The sequence below is a fragment of the Felis catus genome, chromosome X (assembly GCF_018350175.1).
Source record: "Felis catus isolate Fca126 chromosome X, F.catus_Fca126_mat1.0, whole genome shotgun sequence".
Taxonomy (NCBI): Eukaryota; Metazoa; Chordata; class Mammalia; order Carnivora; family Felidae; genus Felis; species Felis catus.
The window spans coordinates 84,321,803-84,343,776 of NC_058386.1; the positions used below are offsets into that span (position 1 = coordinate 84,321,803).

Here is a 21,974-nt window from a genome sequence, read left to right on the forward strand (position 1 = left end):
AGGGCTCCCTCTTTCAGTTCCCAATGAGGTGGTATGATATCTTATTAGGAGGAGCAGGTCACCAGCATTTTGTATCTGATCCAACTTGAATTTGAAGATGCTAAATTCCTGGTGAATGTGGCTGAGTGATTAAGAGCTTCTTTTTTCCACTCAGCCCACACTCAGCATGGAGACTCTAACCAAGACATAGCAGGATGGGAATACTGGGGCTCTGACCACACTCACAGTAGCTATATGGTAAGGGACAGTTTCCTGCCATGGAAGACAAGCTAAGAAGATCAAAGGCTACAACCCTCGCCTGGAGTAGTGGCTCAGAGATTTTGCCAAGGTAGAGAGACAGCCCATAAGAACAGAAAATTCTGAAGCTTTCCTGAAACGAACGGACTTACTTGAAAAAGAATGTGAGGGAAGTTCAAGCTTAAAGGCACCTTTGAAAACAATAAAGATTTTGGTTGTAAGCAAATAAGTAGAGGCTAGTAGCTCCTCTTAAGAACAGCAAGGTAAACTATAGGATAGCTAGTTCACTAGAGAGAATCAGAGAAAGAGCTATGAAGAGCCCTCCTGGGGTCAGAGCAAATCTCAAAGATGGCCCCCAAAACTAGTCCTGCCCAAATTTACCTGTGTAAGACCATGGAGCAATTTATGCTCAGGGCATCATTGAAAACAATAAAGGAACCCAACAGTGGAGCATGACAACTGAGTATGATACCAAATGAAGCACACACCCTAACAGAGAGGTCAAGGAAAGATACAGAGCCCTGGTAAAAACTGTAGTCAGCCCAGGATAATTGAGCGCATGGTCAGATCTTTGTCTTCCGAGGAATGACACCAAATACTCTAGCAAGAAAAGACAAAAACAAGTCCCAGAGAGTGGGGAGGGGAATAATTTTTCAATGTTACTGTATTACCTAAAATCTCCAACTTTCAACTCAAAATTACAAGATGTGAAAAAAGTGTGACACATATACAGAAAGGAGAAAAAAACAACAATCAGGCAACAGAAACGTTCTGTGAGAGAGCCAACATGACCAATTTAACAAAGACTTCAACAAGTCATTATAAATGTTTTAATAAACTATGATTAAAGAAATAAAATAAGTTATGATGAACTTGTAATCAAATAGAGAATATCAATAAAGAGATAGAAATTGTTCTTTAAAAAGAACCAAATAGAAATTCTGGAGTTGAAAAGTATAGTAACCAAAATGAAAAATTTGTTAGAGGACCCCAACACTCGATTGGAAGTGGCAAAAGAAAGAATTGATGAACTTGAAAATAGATAGTTATATATTAATATCTGAAGGACAGGGGGGAAATAATGAAAAAAAAGAATAGGGTCTTGGTGAAATATGGGACACTATTAAAACACACTAAATTATGTATAGTGGGAATACCTGAAGGTTAAGAGAGAAAGGAGCAGAAAAAACAATTGTGGAAATAGTGGCTGAAAATCCATTTGATGGTTATCGGTAATCTATATATCCAAGAAGTTCAGTAAACTATAAAGGATAAACACCAAGAGATCCATGTGTAAACACATCATAGTAAAAGTGTTGAAAGCCAACAAAGAGAAAAATCCTAAAAGCAGCAAGAGAGAAATGACTCACCACATACAAGAGAACCCTAATAAAATACACATATAATTTCTTTCAGAAACAACGGATGGCAGAAGGCAATGGGATAGCATACTCAGTGCTGAAAGAAAAAGAAACTATCAATGAAGAATCCATCCACATTCAGCAAAACTAGCTTTAAAAAATTAAGGCAAGATAAAAAACATTCTCAGATAAAATAATGAGAAAATGTGTTGCAAGAAGACCCATTTTGTAAGAAATACTAGTTGAGGTTCTTCAGTATGAAAGCAAATGACCCAGCAAAGTAATTTCAATCCACATGAAAAAACAATACCAGAAAGATAATTATATATTTATAAAAGGCAATATAAATATTTTTCATTATTCCCTTCAGTTATTTAATTGTATAAAATACATATCCATATATATATATATACACACACATATGCATGTGTGTATATATTCATATATGCATTATATATAATTGTGTTGCTGGGCTTATAACATACAGAAATGCAATATATTTGACAATAACAACACAAATTGGGTGGGTAGGAACAATGTTATATTAGAGTAAGGAAATTGCACCAGATGATAAATTATATCCACAAAAGAAAATGAAGGGAGCCTGACTTGTTTTTGAGAGGTCACTGGTTCCTTCCCCGTTTTCTTGGCCTCTTGTTCCGGTTTGGACTCTTTATTCTTACATTCCTCAAATTCTTTGAGATCTCTTCATTTAACCACAAACCAGACCAGTAGGAAGGATTAGCCGAACAAGTGGCCCTCTTTGATGGGTAGGAAGAGCCTTTTCCCATCCAAATCAAACCCATTGATATTCCATGGTCCCTTAAATTCCCAGTTCTGGAAAGTCTTCTTAAGATCTTGGGTGAAGGATGATATTACTCAGGAGAGTAAGGTAATCCTGCCTAGTCATTTATCAGACTGGAAAACCCACCACGCTCAGCAGTCCTCTACTGGAAGATGGTAATTACACAGGAGAGTAAGTTTTGATGGCATGGGAGGGACAAAACTTGGACACATAAAGGGACACTGGGTGTTAGAGTGAAGCTGGGTCAAATTGGGTAAGGAATCCACAGGATAGGAATATGGGGCTTTTGTTTTTTGTATTTTTTTAATGTGTTGTCTACTTCACAATTTGCCAAAAGATATTATTGGCTGCTATCCTCAATGAGCTCCCTTCACTCCTACTGCTAGCTCCTTAACACCCTAAATGTGAGACACCTCATGGTTTGGCCAAAAGGCCTTACCCATGAGAGCCTAGCTGCTCAACTCAGGCCCAGGGTCTGAGGGCTTGGTCCTTTTAAAAGGCTAGATTGGACGCACCAGGCACCCAACAAGACAGGTTTACCCTGCGTTGGTGCAGTCACTGGCAGGATGGAAGCATATGGCATTGAACACAACATGAATATAGGTCAGGCAGGCTGGAAGCAGTGAAGCAGGCTGTGCAGGGCAAGTACACAGGCAGAGGGAAGTTTACATGAACTTTCTAGCAAAGAGGAAGGGAAGTTGGCTGTCTAGTACCTGTCAGAAGAATGGGCTTTTATCTTAAGTGTTGTTACAAAACAAGAAAAAACTGTAGCACATTTCCCCTGTTTCAAAAATATAGTCTCCTCACCCACCCCCACCCTATGCATATAAACAACAAAAATCTGGGAGGGTAACTTAATATTGGTTCCTGCTGAAAGGACTTTTCTGAAGTGTCTTGATTGCCGAACTTAACCTCAATTGCAGAAGGAATTTTTCAGGGTGGGGTTTGGAGGGATATGATGGGTGAGATGGTTCATGGGGAAAAAAGAATGCATAAACTTGGTAGGAGAGGTGAGGAAGGGACTGTAATTTTAATTGTGCACAGGCTCAGGCTCAGACTTTAAAAATCCAGTTGAGGGGCGCCTGGGTGGCGCAGTCGGTTAAGCGTCCGACTTCAGCCAGGGCAGGATCTCGCGGTCCCTGAGTTCGAGCCCCGCGTCAGGCTCTGGGCTGATGGCTCAGAGCCTGGAGCCTGTTTTCGATTCTGAGTCTCCCTCTCTGTACCCCTCCCCCGTTCATGCTCTGTCTCTCTCTGTCCCAAAAATAAATAAAAACGCTGAAAAAAAAATTTAAAAATCCAGTTGATGGTGGACCAAAGCTAAGTGGCCAAGGAAGGCGGGCTTGGGTCTGTGCTGCGCACCAGGCACAGAGTTCTCAGTTACCCCCTCTCGGTCCCTGTCTCCATCTCTGGCTCATTTCACTCTCTGTAGCTAGTAGCTAACGCAGAGCGATGGAGCAGCCTTAGGAGAACAGCTGGAGAAAGCTCAGAGAAAGACAGGATCCCAGCGCAGCAGAAAATGCTTGGGCACAGTGCTCAGCTGACCCCTTACATGAGCAATCCTGTTAAGTGTGTTAATCAGCAAGAAGCCCGTGAGCCAAGTGGAACGCTCTGGGAGATACCTGGAAAGGAAACGGGACTCTTCCTGGGCTTCAATTCAGATCCTGATAGTTTCTAAGTCGCAGTCCCTCTTCCCTATCACTCTTAAAGGAGCTCCTGAGCTGTGTGACCTTGGAAAGCAGGTGGTCAGGATCTTCTCTGGTGAGCCTCAGGCATTCGGCCTAAACAATCAAGGCCCAGGTTACACCTCCAACCCCCTCCTGGGGTCCCAGAACCCTCCTGCTCACTGTTCGGTTGTCAGGGCTGGAGAACCCTGAGACTTAGGGATCTCTAACGTGGGAGGGGTGGAAAGGAGTTCTCTCTGGGACTGGGAAACTCGCATTATGAACACAATTGGACTGTTATTATTTTTTTAATTTTTTTCTTAACGTTTATTATTGAGAGACAGAGACAGAGCATGAGCATAGGAGGGGCAGAGAGGGGAGGTGACACAGAATGTGAAGCAGGCTCCAGGCTCTGAACTGTTAGCACAGAGCCCGACTGGGGGCTCGAACTCACAAACCACAAGATCACGACCTGAGCCGAAGTTGGATGCTCAACTGTCTGAGCCACCCAGGCGCCCCCGGACTGCGTTTTTAATATTAACTTCTTGCCTGGGGGGAACCAAGCTGGTAAACTCCTGGTTGAGCTAGATGCCTATTCAGTGTTTGGAACTAGGGACCAGGATTACTGAAAAACTTTGCTTTGTGGCTTCCTACGCCTGCACTCAGTTGAGCGCTCCCCCCAATTCTGTATGCCGGCCTACTCTGGTACGGACACTAGACGGCGCTGCCGGGACGCACTTTCCTTCTCCGAGGAAAGGTAAGAGGGAAGTGCTTTTTTTTTTTTTTTTTTTTTTTTTTTTTTTTTTTTTTTAAACCCGGGGATGGGGGACTCGGGTTTGGCAGCCTTTCCCAGTCTCCCTCCCCTTCCCTCCCCGAGCTCCCAAATCCAAAAGGGTGTGGAAGAGGAGGAGCAGTAGCAACCCTTTTCCGTGACGCGCCTGACCGGTGCTTTCTAATCTCCACCTCCCTCCCGGTGCAATCAGTCAGCCCGGAGGCACCAAACTGTTAGCGTCGGAGACGCAGCTCTAGGTGATTTCCACTACCTTCATACCCCCACTCTAGGCCTTTTGGAGGCAGCAACAGCTGTGGCAGAATGTAACGCGAGCCTGGAGCGCACTTCCAGGGCGCTCGCTGCTCCCTCTTCGGAGCGAGGGGGGGACGTGTAGGTTTTTGCGCACAGACTGGAGAGAGTTCCGGGGGAAAGCCTGGAGCAGCGAACAGGAGGGAGAGAGGTGGGCAGGCAGAGTTCGCACCTGCAGCCTGCGCTGCGGTCTGGGCGGTAGGGCTGCTGCCCTTTAGGGCATGCGTGCCTCATGAAGAGACAGAACCACAGGCTGAGGCCCCTGCATCTCTCGGTGTACCATTTGTCCAAGACAAGGTGTGGCTGGAGCACTACTGCTCCGAAGCAAAGTCGCAAAGGAAGAGGTTGAGAGGCAGGCGACTTAGAAGAGTCTGGTCACGGAGCCAAGAGGAGGCGCCCGAGGTTCTAGCGAAGGGGAAGAGTAATTTAGGAACCCTTTTTAGCCTGTCCCTGCCCAGCTCCTCCTAAAGTCCACAAAAGCTCTCCTGAAGTCTAGAAATCCTCCCTGGGTGGGGACAAGTTTCCTAGCATTCTCTTTGGCTAGGACCGGGAGTGGAGAAAACACGCGGGGCTGCTCCGTCTGCTGCTCTCGAAGACACGTTTTCCTCCAAGCCGCCTTCAGCTCCAATCGCCTTTGGGTAGCCTCCCTTTTCTCCCTGGAAGCTCAAGCCCACACTGTTTGGAACCCAGCTCTCCATTTAGCCCTGGACTGCGGCCCATCGCCCCAGACGTGGAACTGCATGCCTGAGCCCTGCTGGACATCGCCGGTTGCTGTGCAAGACTCAGGTAATGCTCCTGTGCATAACGGGACAGTTGGCTGGGGAGGAGAGAATGTGCTAGGCTCTCAGGTGGCAGAAGGGAGCAGGCTGGTTGCGGCCAACAGAGATTCTACCTCTCCTTCAGCCCTGGTTCCTGCTCCTGGAAACACTTGACAGTTTTGTTTCTCTCCCTTCACCTTTCCCAGAAAGTTTAGGGACTCCCAAGGCCAGGGGCTCCTCGCCTTGAAGGAGCGCGCGCTGCCTGCCAGGTGCAGGCGAGCAGTTGCGTTGCATTTTTGCGACCTTATCTTTATGGTTTCTGCTTCTGACACGGGACTCTGTAGCCTGGAAGGCACTTTCCCACTGGGCTCTTCTGATTCTGCCCACATTTCTGCCTGCCGCCTGGAGAGCAAACGGTGCAAGGATAGGGCTCAAGGAGTCTCCTAGGCGAAGGAGCAGCGATGTGCTCCAGCTCCTGGGGGATTCCCAGCAAGCAGGGGAGAAGAGAGAGCTCGGTGATCTGAGACCATCTCTACCCGCCTTCAAAACCCAAGGGACCCCAGCGCAGAATCTGGGACCCTCAATTTTCTCTCCCCACAGGAATCCCTGCTCCCCATTGAGCCGGTTTTTCAGGTTGAGTGACCCTATCAGAACAATTGCTAGGGGCTTGGAGAGGACCCACCTGCCCTAAGTGTTTCAGACTTCTCCAGAAGGAACCCTTGAGAGGGAGGAAAGGGTGAGGAGGGACAGCCACTCAGTGTGACCTGCCTTGTTGCTCTGGGTCCGGATTGGAGAAACCAACTTGATTTGTTACTGTCAGACGTCTAAGAAAAATGCTTTGGCAAAGAAACCTAGCAAAGGAAGTGTGTATTATAATTCTCTGCTGTAAGGGTTTCTCCTGGTTTCTACAACCTCTCCTCTTCCCCATCTCTGGGACCCAGGGACCAAGGAGGGAAAAATCAGCAAAGGGGTATTTAAGGTTTTCTCTATGCCACCTACAAAAGTTGTGGCTGGGCTGAAGTGCTAGAAAAGTACCTCTCAGCTAAAAGCTACTTTTCGGACTATTATGGGTGTTTTGTTTTTTGAGGGGTCTATTCAGGAATAATTTACCCCCTCCCCCCACCATGACATTCAATCCCACCTTCCGTAGACTTCCAAGAAGAAATCCTTCTCCCTGTTCCTGGCCAGGGGAGAGAAGTTGTGGATTACTGAACAGGTGGCACAGCTAGGCATCAGACCTCAAGTAAGGAAGGAGGGAGGAAGGAAAAGACAGGTCCCTGAGGTCTTGCCATTTCAGCCTCAGGAAGGCTACCTCAGTTACAGGGCCCCTGGGAAGGAAGGAGTTAAGTGTCCAGGACAGGTGTGGGGACTGGGGGCCATTTCCCCACTGACACCATCAGGCTTTCATGAGGAGTTGGATGAAACATAGTGCTCATGCAATGCTGCACAACTGGGCTCTTTCCCAACAGGGTAATAGGCACTTCAACTTCTGTGGGTCCTGCATCTCAGAACATGTTTTTGTTTTTTTCAGAGCTCCTTACTTCCACAGACAGGAATTAGGCAACAATTATGGGGCCTGGAGAAGTAAAATTCCCAGGTATGCCTCACCCAGAGTCTTCAGGGGAAATTTCTACCTGCTCCCATTTCACCCTTTCTACCCCTCCGCAGAGTAACCCCTACTATAGGGGCACTCCTATTTGGCCACAGATGTCTTGACCCATGCGGTGGCTCCAACTCTGAGCTGCTGTCTCACCATGTGCGCTCTCCAATTTGGGGGCTACCTTGGGCTAGACAGCCTGCAATACCAGCGGTGGAAGCAGATGATTTAAATAGAAAGCATTTACGGGTGAGTAAAAGGCTTTGGCACCAAAGGCTCCTGGTTCCCCTATTCTAGCTCCAGCTGGTCTGGTCAGAAGGAGGGGCAGGAAGCAACCAAAGCTTCCTCAGTGACAGCGCAGCCTTGGCAGCGTTTGCTTCTGCCTGATAGGCCAAGGACAGGCCTTCAGATCATTAGGGCTGGGGATTTAAGCGAGGCTTTGCAGTATGGTCACTGCTGCCCTCACAGATTTCTGGGTGGTCTTCACTCAGGTTGAGCAATGGGCCATTATCATTTTCTATGGGACTCCTAAGCCCTCTCTATGAAGAAGCTAAAGGCACTGGTCAGACATGGGGGGGTGGGATGTAGGGTTTTTACAGGTGAAATCAGGTTTGAGTCTTGATTTACCCATTCGCTTCCTGAGACCTGGCTTTTTAATTGAGTAGAACTTTCTTGCGTGTCAGTAATTGGTGATACAGTCCAAACAAGCATATGCTGCTTGCCAGGTGAAAGGATGGTGTGGCTATCTGGAGAATAGCCCAAATTACCCACCTGGCATGTGTTTCTATAGGTACAAAGCTACTGGAAGTTTTATTTAGCTTTAAGAAGACATATACCAAAGAGTCCAGCCTTATAAAAGAGGTGGATTTTTAAGTGACTCTTCCAATTTCATTTAAAACAATAAACTTCACATTACCAATTATGTTGGGTTGCATAGTTCACTGAAGTGGCTCAGGGTAAAGCATTTGCCATTTGAGAGGGGGAAAGGCAGGGAAGGTGAAATAAAATAAGATTGAAGTGATCACATGCTCAGTAAAACAGAATTGTGTGTTCACATCTGTCCCTTAAAGGAAATCGTCACTGTGTGCAGTTTGGTCTGTAGTAGATTCTGTGACAGGTTGTTGCAGCATGATGAAAGTTAAAGGAGAAAAATACATTTTCTCCTTTGTACTTGGTGATTTCTGTAACTACTACAGTACTGATTGATTATAGCCAGGACTGTTAGAAGAATACACACGTTGCCTTCTTCATTTGAAAAGTGCCATAAGCTATTTGATGAAAATGCACCACAACCAAGTAGAAGGAAAAAAAAGAATCCTAAGTTTCAGCTGTTTAGTAAAAAGGTGTAAAAGTAAGAAAAAAATCACCAAACCTCAAGGTGTGGGCTAATGGGGCTTTTTAGGACTGGTTTCTAGCTGTAGCCAGTAGCCCACACCCCTTAATCCCTAAGGATTATTTCTTGAGCTTATAGCAGAAAGCCATGATCAGAGCTAACCTGGTGGAGAAGGAGAAATAAATGTTAAATGTGCAATGTGTACCTTAATTATCCTGAGACAGGACTTGAAAATAAGCTTCTTATTAACTTTACCCTCAGAGCTGTCAGTGCCAAGGGATTTGCCAAAGTGAAACATGCCTGGCCAATATAAGGCCTGATACAGAGATGTACTGCATGGGTCCATTTGGCTAAAGCTATTATGAATTCAGACTCTGGACTGGTTCACTTTGAACTGGCTCCCAATGAGCTTGGAGGCACTGGAGTGAGTCTATTATGGGTCAGTTTCTCTTTGGTCAGTTTCTTCCCTAGTCACAGACATAGCTCCAAATCTTTGATCAAGTAACATAAATACATATTCTCTCTGCCAAGGAGCCAAGCTTTACCCTTCTTCTTGCTTTATTTTCCTCCTTTAATCTGACCTCTTCATGTAGCAGTACCTTGGCTTCCCTCCTGAGTTCTCAAATGCTTTTTGCCTGGCTTGCTTTATTCTATCTGGGTGTTTTATTGGCATGTAAAATATATTCAAACACTATTTTGGCGTCCCTTTCCCTTCAATCTCATTCATCTGTGACTTCTGAATGTCTCCTCCATTCCTGTCTCCTGCATCCTATCTTTTATTAAATGTCCTGAATTTTGTCTCTGGAATAGGTTTTCTCTTTACATTCCTACCACTACCACTCCCTGTCAAATCCTTTAGATTCTTTCCTTCTTTCTTTTCCTTTACTTTTTCCCCCCTTTCTTTCTTTACCTCACCTCCCTTCCCTTCTGTCCTTGACCTGGCCTGCTATAAAAGACTCTTTTTTTTAGTCTGCTCTCCAATTCACTATATCCTGCATAATAGGACTAATCTTCCTGAAGTCCATTTAATTCTTAAGAGCACTGATACCTAGTGAGTGGATATTAAGTGGTGTGGATTGTTATGGAATCTGAGAGTTTCTAACAATAATTGCTTGATACATTAAATACCTTCCTGCTCACATGATGGTTTAGCTGGACCAGGCAACTCACCATTATCCAACATAACTTTTGTTAGCCATACTGTGTACCTCTGCTTATGCCATTCTTTTAACTTGGAGTATCTTTCTCCTCCTTCTCCCATCTCTACTTCTTTGCTTGTTGAGAATGAACCATATTCAAGTAGTTTAAGTGACACCTCTTTCATGCAGCCTTCCTTAATTTCTCTTTCATGCTCCATAGCCAAAATAATTTCTCCCTTCTTGAAACTCTCTTGATAATTTGTCCATTCTTCTTTTATGGTACTTACCTTATTCTGAAAACATTATTGCTATTTATCACTTTATCTCCTCTACTAAAGTTTAAATTTCTTGAAGGCTATGATATCTGTCCCTTATTCTGCAAGAGTGCCATGCATACAGGGGCCATCCATTATATATTTAATTGAACTGCCATCGTGATCTCAGGGTTAGCCTTAACATTTATTGAAAATATCTATCTAAATTATTTCAGTTTAAATAATTGTCAAATCTATTATGATCCACCAATGCTATGAAACAGTATAATAGGGCAGTGATTTTTTTTTAATAGTTAGGCTTTAGAAGTGCTCTGTCCAATAAATACATGGTTGTATAAATTTAAATTGGTTACAATGAAATAAAACTAAAAAATTGGTTCCTTAGTCACACTAGCCACATTTCAACTGTTCAGTAGCCACATGTAGCGAATGATTACTGTATTGAAAAGTGCAGCTATAGAACGGTTCCATTGCTGAAGAAAGTTCTGTTGGGTAGTGCTGTTGCGCAACAAGGGTTCTCCATGTTTTTTTCCATCTAGAAACATGTTCACAAAGGCAACTTTTTTTATGTTTTTGTGCAGAGTTATTCACAGTCTTTAATGCCATAGTGTTGCCACTTTCCTTCCCTCTCAGAACACAAATCAGTAACATAAGAATCACTTTGATTCCATTTGAGGGAGAAAGGAGATATTTATATGACAACAAACACCAAAATTCCAGATGAAATTTTGAAGAATAATTACAAGGAACTTGCTCTTTCACATATAAATTGTATTAGAAATAACACTAATTAAATACTATGGTACTTGTGTGGAGGCAGTCAGACCAGTGTAACTGAACAGTGTCTCTTTGGAAATAGTAGACTATTTCCAAATACACTATGGATTTTTCAATAAAGAGCCATTTCATACCTGTGGACTGGGGGAAAAGATTTTTTTTTTCCAATAAATGTGATTAGGACAGGACTAGTCATTTAAAGGAAATTTAATAAGCCTATGTGTATATTCAGAATTTAGATCAAAATTAGTTCCAGCGATCAAAGATTTAAATAAAAAAAAAACTATAAAGGTACTAGAAAATATTTTATATTTTAGATTTTATTTAGTTATAATTTAACATATTTATAATATTTTTATAGTTTTGAGATTGAGGATTTTCTAATCATTTTATGAAGACTCAAAGCTTAAAGATTAGTAAATTTTACCTTCAAAAAATCTGTATGGCAAAAAAAACTAGGAAATATCTGTGACCTATAACAAAGGGTAGATATTCTTAGTATATAAATAACTCCTACATATTAATTAAAAAAATAAATGTCCTAATAGAAAAATGGTGAAAAATTATGAACAGAATATTAATAAAAGAGGAATACCAATAGACAAACTCACTTTGCAAGTAAAAAATAATAGTTTTTACCTATCAGATTAGAGAAAGTTTAAAATGTAGTTTTGGTAAGGTTGTGGGAATATAGGTGATCTAATGCACCATTTAAATTGGTGCATTTCCAGAGGTGTATTTGGCAATCTGTATAAAAATGTAAAATGTATATACCTTCTATGATCTAGCAATTTAATTAGAATTTATTCTAAGATAAAGTGCTAGAAGATATATATATAAGAATATTCATTAACATTTTGTGTATAGTAAAAAAAAAAAATGCCATAAACAACCTAACTGGCTCTAATAGTGGATTGACTAGGTAAATTGAGATCTGTTTTAGCCAGTTACTACATACACATTAAAGATAATGTAAACCTATATTTATTGATATGAATTGATATGGCAAAGACAGGTTACAACACAGCATAATACAATTTCTATATACATCTGTGTATTTCTGTACATCTACATGTGCATATAAGCATATGAAAATGAATAGAAAATTATTCACTGAAATGCTAGTTATAGGTGGAGGGATTTGGAATTTTCTTTTAAAAAAACATTTGTGCTTGGGGCGCCTGGGTGGCTGAATCATTTAAGCGTCAGACTTCAGCGCGGGTCATGATCTCCTTTGTGGGTTCGAGTCCCAGTTTGGGCTCTGTGCTAACAGCTCAGAACCTGGAGCCTGCCTTGGATTCTGTGTCTTCCTCTCTCTCTGCCCCTCCCCTGCTCACACTTTGTCTCTCTCTCTGTCAAAAATAAACATTAAACAAAAATAAAAATGTGATTTTAGTTATTTGTATTTCCAGGGACAATGATAAAAGCATATGTGATATTAATGCATATAAAGTTCTGATCTCAGCACACAGTACTCAAATACTTAATGCATGGTTGTACTTATTTTTATGCTTATATCATTGACAAGATAAGCTAGTCAGATGCAAATTTCAGAAGGATTCAAGTGTTAAATGTGAAAAAAAGGAAAGTATGTAATAGCTAGAGTAAAATAAAAGTGACATGGAAGGATTTTGTAATAATAAAAATAAAGGAAGAAACAAGAAAAATGAGTCATTTTATTTAACATTGAAAACGTATATGTGCAAAATACACAACAGTAACATAAAGACAAATTGGGACAAATATTCACAATATGTGATAGATTGAGACCTATATTTACTCCAAAATATAATTATCCATCAGCTAACCACCCCCAAATAATAGTGTTATTTGGATTCTTATTTTTTTATATTACAAATACATACATACCAACATATGCTTATTGCAGTATATCACATCCCAATTCTAATAACACCTGCAGTATTTCTGGTGTTACGGATTGGTGGGGAAAGGACCACACATTGTAATGTCCTGATTTACTTAGGGAGAAAGCTTCATAAGGTGGCAGCAGATGCAGAATATCCTATCATGGACTTACCCTGGTCCCTAGTTCCCTATAGATATATACCTGCTAGTGCCACTATCTGTACAGGGAATAGTCCTGCCAGGTCTGAAAATATAGCTGATTTTCCCCTGAAACATGAGTTTGTTGTTGTTTTTTCTATACTCAGAGTCTATGTCACCATTCTGAAAAAAGAAAAAAAAACTTGTATTAATAATCTGTGAACTTCCGTTTAAGGGGATGTTTAGAACTAACAACAGACTCTTCTGGTTCTTGAATCAAACTCAGCATTAACAAGGGCACACTCTCAGATGGGGAAAGAAAGCCAGATCAATGCCTGGATAACCCTGTGCAAAACACCTGCCTCAGCTTTCTAGGATACAAAAAGTCTATTTCCCTAAGGTCTAATCCCAAATTCTTATTTAATACCCTTTTTAATGGGTTGTTTAATATATTTTTTTCTTTCTGACCTTTTAATACTCATTGGAAAAGACTATTTTTTAAAACTTTTTAAGGTTAATATGATAAACAACATTAGGAAGAATAATACGAACCGCATGTATCTATGACACATCTTCAACAATTATTTAATACGTTGTTTTGATAGTGAGTTTGAACCAAGGACTGTGACCAAAATCTCATATATATGTATTGAAAAATCTCATATATATTTATTTGTATATAGCTATTAAAATGACTGTTCTGGGATAAGAACCCAGCCAGTCTAGCTCCAGAAACCATTGCATTTAAACATGACACAAAACTCTATATACATATATATGCTAAAGTAATTTAGTTATTTCTTTTTCCTGAAGGCTTTTATAAGAGGTTCTTTTGGTTCCTTTGTGTAGCTTTCAAATTTTCTACATTAGGGTATGTTACTTCTATAATCATAAAAATGCATGATATTAAAATTGACTTAAAGCCTCAGATTGTGCCATGGACATAACTCTTTCAACTCTTCTATTTTGTCTTTTTTTTTTCTTTTTTAAAAAGGTAATAGGCATTAGTACTATGATACACATTAATCAAAAGCCCAATTATTATTTAGAGGTGTTACTTGCAGTCTGATGATAGAAAGATAACTGCATTTTGCAACTGAAAAGAGTAATGGGAATACCCCTGAACCTTTTGCTTTGGAACCTAAAATGTACAATTATTTTCAAGTTGAGCCTAGTGAGAAGCCTTGTGACCCTTTTGTGATATTATTTCCTTTCTTACCCAGCCTAAACCTTGTAGTATGTTCCTCTTGCTAATATCGTTATCTAATTCTAGATTCATCTTGTCACTAAACCTGCCCATACCCCCACCTACCCAACCACCATTCTTGGATCCATCTAACCACCACTTTCTATGCTCCAACATCTATGGCTGAACTATCCTTACAGAAAATCATACTTTTATCAGGTCTAGTGCCACAACCAGTGTATGGTCTCCAGCCTCATCTGGGGTCTCCAGAGCTGCTAGGAAGACTTTTTATATGTGCCTATTAAGCTTTATCTCCCAACAGTTCTCCATTGTAGCTATTCCAAATATTCACCATTTATCTCAAGCTATATTCCCCATTCAAGCAGATCCTGTCATCTTTTATTTCACTGTTATACTTGACTTTCTAGCTCTATACTTGCATGTGAGTTTGTGTGTGCACTCACCTCCCTTTCCCCTCCTTTCCTTTACTCCTCTAATTCTTAGTGTTTTGTTCAAAGTAAATAATTCTGGATTCTGTGTTCAGGAATTTCATGTCTTTCATTATCCTTATAGGCATATAGGTTAACATTATACAGAAGAAGGACCCTCCTCCATTATAACCAAGGAGAAAGATATACGTGTGTGTGTATGTGTGTGTCTCAACGGTGTGGTGGAAAGAAGTAGAGCTTTCATTTCACTTCTGTTATTTGATATCTTCAACTTTTGTTCCATTGTCCATCCTTTTCTTTCCATTGAATCGTTTTGGTGAAACTCAGCCCTGGATTAATTGTTCATTGCCTCCTTTCTTACAATTGAGCACCGTTGGAAAAAAATCACACAGTTATGTAGACTGGTATCACTTATAAATTCATGACTTTTCACCTCATTTGAACCCTCAATGTTACCTAGATATTCTGTGTTCACTAATGACTTCTTTCCCCCTAACCCCAAACTGACTATTTCAAATTCCCTTTTCAACTACCTCTCTACTCACTCAACAGTTGACACTGTCTGCTACTTCACATAGAAAAAAGAAGTGAAATGAAAGCTCCCTCAAATAAAAATGAGACAATTACTAACTCCAGTGAAAACAAAAAGTTGTATAAGAAAGGAAATTAATTTATAATATACTATTTAGTTTGGAAGTAAATATTCCTAATCGTGTAAAACTTTGGTATAGCTACATTTGAAGAATTGAGGGAAGGTAACTGGTCATTATCTTCCATATTAGGAAGTCAATAGATAATATATAATATTGGCTAATTAAGTAAAACTAAGAGCATATTATTTGTAACCATGGAGATAAATAAGAAAAGAAATAGCTTAAAAAGTTCAAAATTGTCTTTAGGAAGAAGGACTCAGGAGGAGGGAGCAGAATACTGCTGTTTTATGTTAATCTTGTAGTACTATATAACTATTTGAAAAAAATAATTTTCAAAAAGTTAAGGTATACTGTCTTTTGTGGCACCTTGGAGGTGGTAAGCTGCTTTAGGATTAAGATGAACATCTCTTTCCCAGTTACTGGCTGCCAGAAACTCATTGAAGTGGTAGATGAGTCCAAACTTTGTATCTTTTAGGAGAAGTGTATGACCATAGAAGTTGCTGCTGATGCTCTGGGTGAAGAATTGAAGGGTTACATTGTCTGAATCAGTGGTGGCAATGGCAAACAAGGCTTCCTCATGAAGCAGGGTGTCTTGTCTCATGGCTGTGTCTACCTGCTGCTGAGTAAGGAGCACTTCTGCTACAGACTAGGGAGGACTGGAGAAAGAAAGCACAAATGTGTTTGGGGTGCATTATGGACACCAATCTCAGTGTTCTCAACTTGATCGTTGTGAAAAAAGGGGAGAAGGATATTCCTGGGCTCACTGATACTACTATGCCTCATTGCCTGGGGCCCAAAAGAGGTCACAGAATCTGCAGACATTTTAGTCTCTCTAAATAAGATGACGTCTGTCGGTATGTTGTGAGAAGGCCCCTAAACAAGAGGGTAAGAAACCTAAAACCAGAGGGCCCAAGATTCAGCATCTTGTTACTCCACATGTCCTCCAATACAAATGTTAGTATATTGCTCTGAAGAAGCAGTGTACTAAGAAAAATAAGGAAGAGGCTGCAGAATATGCTAAGCTTTTGGCCAAGTGAATGAAGGAGGCCAAAGAAAAACACCAGGAGCAGATTTCCAAGAGATGGAGGCTTTCCTCTCTGAGAGCTTCTACCTCTAAATCCAGGTCCAGTCAAAAAAGAGATGTTCTAAGAGTAACAAATAAGATCAGACATCAGGGAAAAAAAAGTTAAGGTGCAGAGCAATGAGGATGGTATGATTCATGGTAATGGGTTTGCCCTGAGTCTATCTTTTTAATAAGCACGTCAACTTTCACTTAGAAAAATTTCTACTACCTTTTAGTCATGGCTGAATCTCACCTACTTTATGATTTCCCTCTGATCAAAAACTTGGCAGAAACTGTTTTCTAAAAGGAGCTGGCTCCTTTAAATAGATCACAGTGGGGGTACAGAATGGTTTCAGAACCTTGGATAGGAAATGTAACTAAACAGCTTCTTTGGACACCAAAAGCCCATGGTTGGAGAATTTTCCAGTTAGGCTTTTTTTCAACATTTGGGTCAGGAACCACACAGACCTTCCTCCTGGGTCTGGTATTCTCTTCTTGGGCCTTATATTTGCTACTTTATACTTGTAGCAAACAGTGCCAAAATAGAAGACGCTTTTATTATCTGGTTCACACAGGACAAAACTTAAAAAATGATAACTTTTGAGCATTTAAGATGTGTCAGACACTTATAGAGCAAGTCTGTGAGAGAAGTATCTATTCACAGGGAAAAGGTGAGGATGTGACAAAGGAGGGTACCCAAGGTAATGAAAAATGCTATATTGGGATTCATAACTCAGCTCCCTGTGATTTTTATCTCTGACATACTCTGTGACCTTGAGCATGTCACTTCCCCATGCTAGTTCTAAATTTTCTGTAGAATGGAAAGGTTGGACTACATAATTCTCAAACTTTAGGATACATGGAATTACCTGGGATGCTTGTTACAAAGGCAGCTTCCTATGGCCTCATCCCCAAAAGTTGCTGAATTAATTAGGTTCTCTGGAAGTGGTGGGGGGACAGCAATAGATATTTTTAAAAAGCTCATTTGGTGTTTTTGATATATGTGGGTCTTGAATCATAAATGAATGAATCCTGGACTCTGTGTTATTTTCCAGCTCTAATATTTTTGACATAGTATCCAGGTGGCACTGATAAGGATATGACTGAAAGGAGAAGTAGGGGTTGAAGGAAACCTTTCTCTCATTCATTGATTCACTGAAATCAGGAAATATTCAAGTGTCTATTATGTACCTATTGAAGAGCTATTATCTGGTTTTTCTATATATGTTTTATTAATTTTGGGTGACTTGGCAAATAATTGGGAAATCAAGAATGGTATCTTTTAATATCTGGACCAGTGCTTAGTTATATGTACATTAGAAACTAATGTAAGAAGTGATATGATTTATCACAATAACTAAAAAGTGAAAATGACCCAAATGTCCATCAACTGATAAGTAGACAAATTGTGGTATATAGATATAGTGGAATATTAATCATCCATAGAAAAGGAATGGAATGTTGACACTTTCTACAAAATGGGTGAGATTTGAAAACATTATGCTAAGTGGAGGGAACCAGATATAGAATGCCATATATTATATAATTCCATTTTTATGACATGTTTAGAATAGGAAAATCAATAGAGATAGTAATATTAGTTGTTGTCTGGGGATGAGCTTGGGGCATGGATTTGTATCAATGGGGAGTAACTATTGGTATGAGGGTTCTTTTTGGAGTGATAAAAATGTCTAAAATTGATTATATTGATGATTAAGCAAATCTCTGAATATACTAAAAACCAATGCCTTGTACACTTTGGATGGTGAATTTATGGTATGTTACTTATATCTCAATAATGTTATATATATATTATTGACATTTTGAGATTATTGAGATATAATGTTGTGTATATATATATATATATATATTTTAACATTATTGGGATATAAATAACATACCATAAATTCACCCATCTAAAGTGTGTGTATACATATACATACATATGTATATGTATATAATTATAAACTAAAATTATTTGTTGCCTGTTCACCATGTTGGAAGAAAGTATACCAACCCTTAATATGAATGGAAAATCAAACTCATGCTAGTTTTATCAGTCTCTTTTAAAATATTTATTTTTTAATGTTTATTTATTTTTGAGAGAGAGAGTCCATGCATGTGTGAACATGGAGGAGCAGAGACAGGGTTACAGAGAATCCCAAACAGGTTCTGCACTGTCAGTACAGAGCCTGATGAGGGGCTCTAACTCAGGACCTGTGAGATCATGACCTGAGCTGAAATCAAGTGTCAGATGCTTAATGTTAACTGACTGAACTACCCAGGTACCCCTATCAGTCTCCTTTTTATGTACACACATTTTCAATCTCTCTTTGTTCCCACCTCAGATGGGTTTTAGGGGTCCATCTCATTGAATTTACTTGGGTACTCTGAAGCAATTTGTTCACCATTAGTATGTAATCCTTTGTTACTTTTGCTTTAGTTACATTTGAACATCTTTGTCCATTAACCAACCACAGCAGCTGGTATGGTTGCTCTTGACCTTGCCTGCTTTTGTAGTTGTGTAAATAGTGGCACAGTGTGCATGCCTTGAAAAAGGTATATCAAAATAAATAGAATGTCCCTAGTGTATTATTTAGTCAGAAAGTAGTGTAAATCAGATTGAATAAAAATTCCAAGTATATTCTTAAATTCCTTCTTCCTAGGGTACTGATAAATATCCCTATCACCACCTCAGGGAGGGTTTGGGTATCTTTACCTTCCATTATTTATTCTGAATATAAGTCTTAGTGTCACAGGAGATGACCATGGTTTCTCTATTTTAGAATGCATCAGCTCTTAAGATAAGGACATTTCTTTTTCATCTTTCTGTTTCCAGCAATTAGATAGTGTGTGGCACCTATTGAGTTCTTAATGGATGCTTGTTTAATAAAAAGAATGTCTTCTGCAGTGTTTCACTTGGGCATCTGAACAGTTTCCTTCATGCAAATAAGATTCTAGGCTTGCCTTTGGATTCAGTGTTCCTGAAGTGAATATGCAGATTCAGCTCCTTGCTATATACACACAGGCATGCAGCACATGAATTTTCAAATACCTAAATATTAACCTCATGCCAAAACCTATTAACTAATAGCTGGTCTATAAACCATGTAAAGAGATTAGAAGCATACATGAAAGTGTCCTCCCCATCAGAAAGCATTGCAGAATATAGATTGAAATTTAATCTAATTTTGCTCAGTTTCAACTCTCCTATCATTTTTATTAGTCTTCACAGTAAAAGCTATTCAGGGGGCCCACACAGCAGTGAAAAGATTGGCCTAGCCACTTATGTGCCCAGCATTTCTAAATGGCTTAGAACCTTCTTAATAAAGATCATAATTTGAACCTTTTGCTCTTCTGCTTCTGAAAATTGGAACAAAGTAAAATCATATGTTTTGGGACTAATCAGAAATCGAAGCCCAGAAGTCCATTTTCTTGGTTTTGGAGAGCACGTGCAAGTTGTTGGTTATATTTGGAGATGCATAATTGAAAACACTTTTACATTTGTATAGAACCTTAAAGCTTTTATAGCCTTCATATATCAAATATTTCAATTGAGCCTTGGAACAGCCCTTCAAGATAAACCAGACCTTGGTGCTAAAATCATAGGGTTCAAAGACATCTAAAAGCAGGTAGTTTAACTGCCCACCCTACTTGGCAGGTGCCAAAACTGAGACACAGAGAGTGTCACTGGTTGGCTCAAAGTGGTACTGCAGGTTTTCCTATGTGGGGCATTCACTTTATAAATGCCTAATGATACTCAGAGGTGGAAAATGTCATTGAAGCCACTGTAGTGCTCAAGGTTGGCAGGCAAGGACTAGAATCTGGAAGTCCCTGCCTTGGGGTATGAGGCACAGAGTTCTCTCTCCCTCAGTACCTTTTAAACACATCAGCTTGACTTTTTCCTATCATTGACTTTACTATAATCCTCCAAATATATATACCTCCTGCTGCTTCCAAAGCAGTTAAACTCCCATCAGTGGACATAAAATTTCCTGGTCTGACAATCTTACTTTTATGTTGCCCTCAGTATTTCAGGTTGCCTGAAGTGCCATATTGATTAAGCTACATTCTGGAGAACTAAATATATGTAGAATATTACATGGCTCTGCTGCTGAACACAAAACTGTAAATTAATGTGTCTTGTGTCTCTCTTGTTGACATCATAGAGTGTGTAGACCTAAAGTACAACTGTAATATTCCTTGCAGGACCATGTATTTTACTTGTAATGTCTATAAAATGAATGGTTGTTCAAATGTAGAAGCTATGACAAAACACGGATGTTTATATAGGAGGTGACACAGTGGAAGAAGGATTACAGTGAGGACATGTAAAGTGAGAGGCCAAAAAGGGATGGAGGAAGAAAATAATAAAATGGACCAATTTCAGGGCACCTTTCCACTGTGGAGGTCACGGCAAAGTTCAGTCAGTACATCAATCCTGAGTATGGTTAGTGGTGATATAAACATGTTTTGCTTTTTTTTTTCTATTGGTGTTTTGTAAGTTTCTGTGTTATTAGTATAACTGAAACCATGGCAGAAATGTAGAGCCTAACAATTTGGGAGATTAATTAGAAGTGCTGCAGGGGCACCTGGGTGGCTCAGTTGGTTAAGTGTCTGACTCTTGATTTCCGCTCAGGTCATAATCTCATGGTTGTGGGATCTTGCCCTGCATCCAGCTCCACACTGACAGCACAGAGCCTGCTTGGAATTCTCTCTCTCTTTCTCTGCCCTTTTCTCACTTACTCACACATGTGCATACACTCACTCTCTTAAAATAAATAAACTTAAAAAAAAGTGCTGCAGATGACAGGGCATTTGTAACTGAAGAGGTAGAGGGAGATTCTGAGACAAATGGTGCTGAAAGTAGCACAGAATGAACCCTAGTTTGAGAAAAGTGGCTAAAGTAGATATCGGTGCACATGTATTTTTCCCTTCTGCTCTTTTGGCTCCTCCCTCCAAAATCTCCACAGTAGATTGTTCTGCTTTTAAGATACCCCCTTTCCCCCAATGCTGCCCTAAGTTTCAATGGACAAGTTTCTCAGGTTAGTATTTTACGATATATGGCTTAAATTATTCTAAATTTCTAATGTATCTGGCTCCTCCCAGTTCTTCAATTATTTCTACTAAACTAAATTGCTATTGGGACTGTGAAACCTCATCTCCTGCGGTAGCCAGCTGCCAGATCACAAAAAACTTATCTGAACACCACAAGAATTTTCTTTGGGCTACAAAGTCAAGCATCTAGGTTATCACATAAGCATTAATTTTTAGTGCTTTAATTTGACCCAAAGCATTTTGTTGTGTGTGATGGGCTTTCTACTTCTTTTGCTTTGGAAAAATCTGGAGTCTAAGTGTAAGCATTTTTTCTTTCTTAATTCTAAAAGCAATTTTCTGTGCTTTTCCTTTGAGTAGGAATGAAAGCATTTGACTAAAGAACCTTGAACACTTATTCTTTTTTTAGTTTAGTTTCAGTTAATCCTTCTTAGGTTGTTGAAAAACAGCTCCGCAATTCTGAACACAGTGAAGGAAAGGACAGCATCCTTTTAGGCTCTGGATGCCTCACCATGTGAGAGATCAGAGAATTTATAAAAT

The 21,974-nt window shown here is 40.0% G+C and overlaps 1 protein-coding gene across 3 annotated transcripts in view; it reads left to right on the plus strand.

Moving 5' to 3' along the window:
* The first annotated feature begins 4,892 nt into the window (after window positions 1-4,892).
* IL1RAPL2 (interleukin 1 receptor accessory protein like 2) overlaps window positions 4,893-21,974 on the plus strand; it is a 1,211,101-nt gene continuing 1,194,019 nt past the window's right edge. The window contains exons 1-2 of one of the 3 annotated variants that reach the window (XM_045051172.1): window positions 4,893-5,093; window positions 5,690-5,931. The gene's annotated coding sequence lies outside the window, so the exon portion shown is untranslated. The other 2 variants (XM_045051173.1, XM_045051174.1) reach the window with 2 other exon arrangements.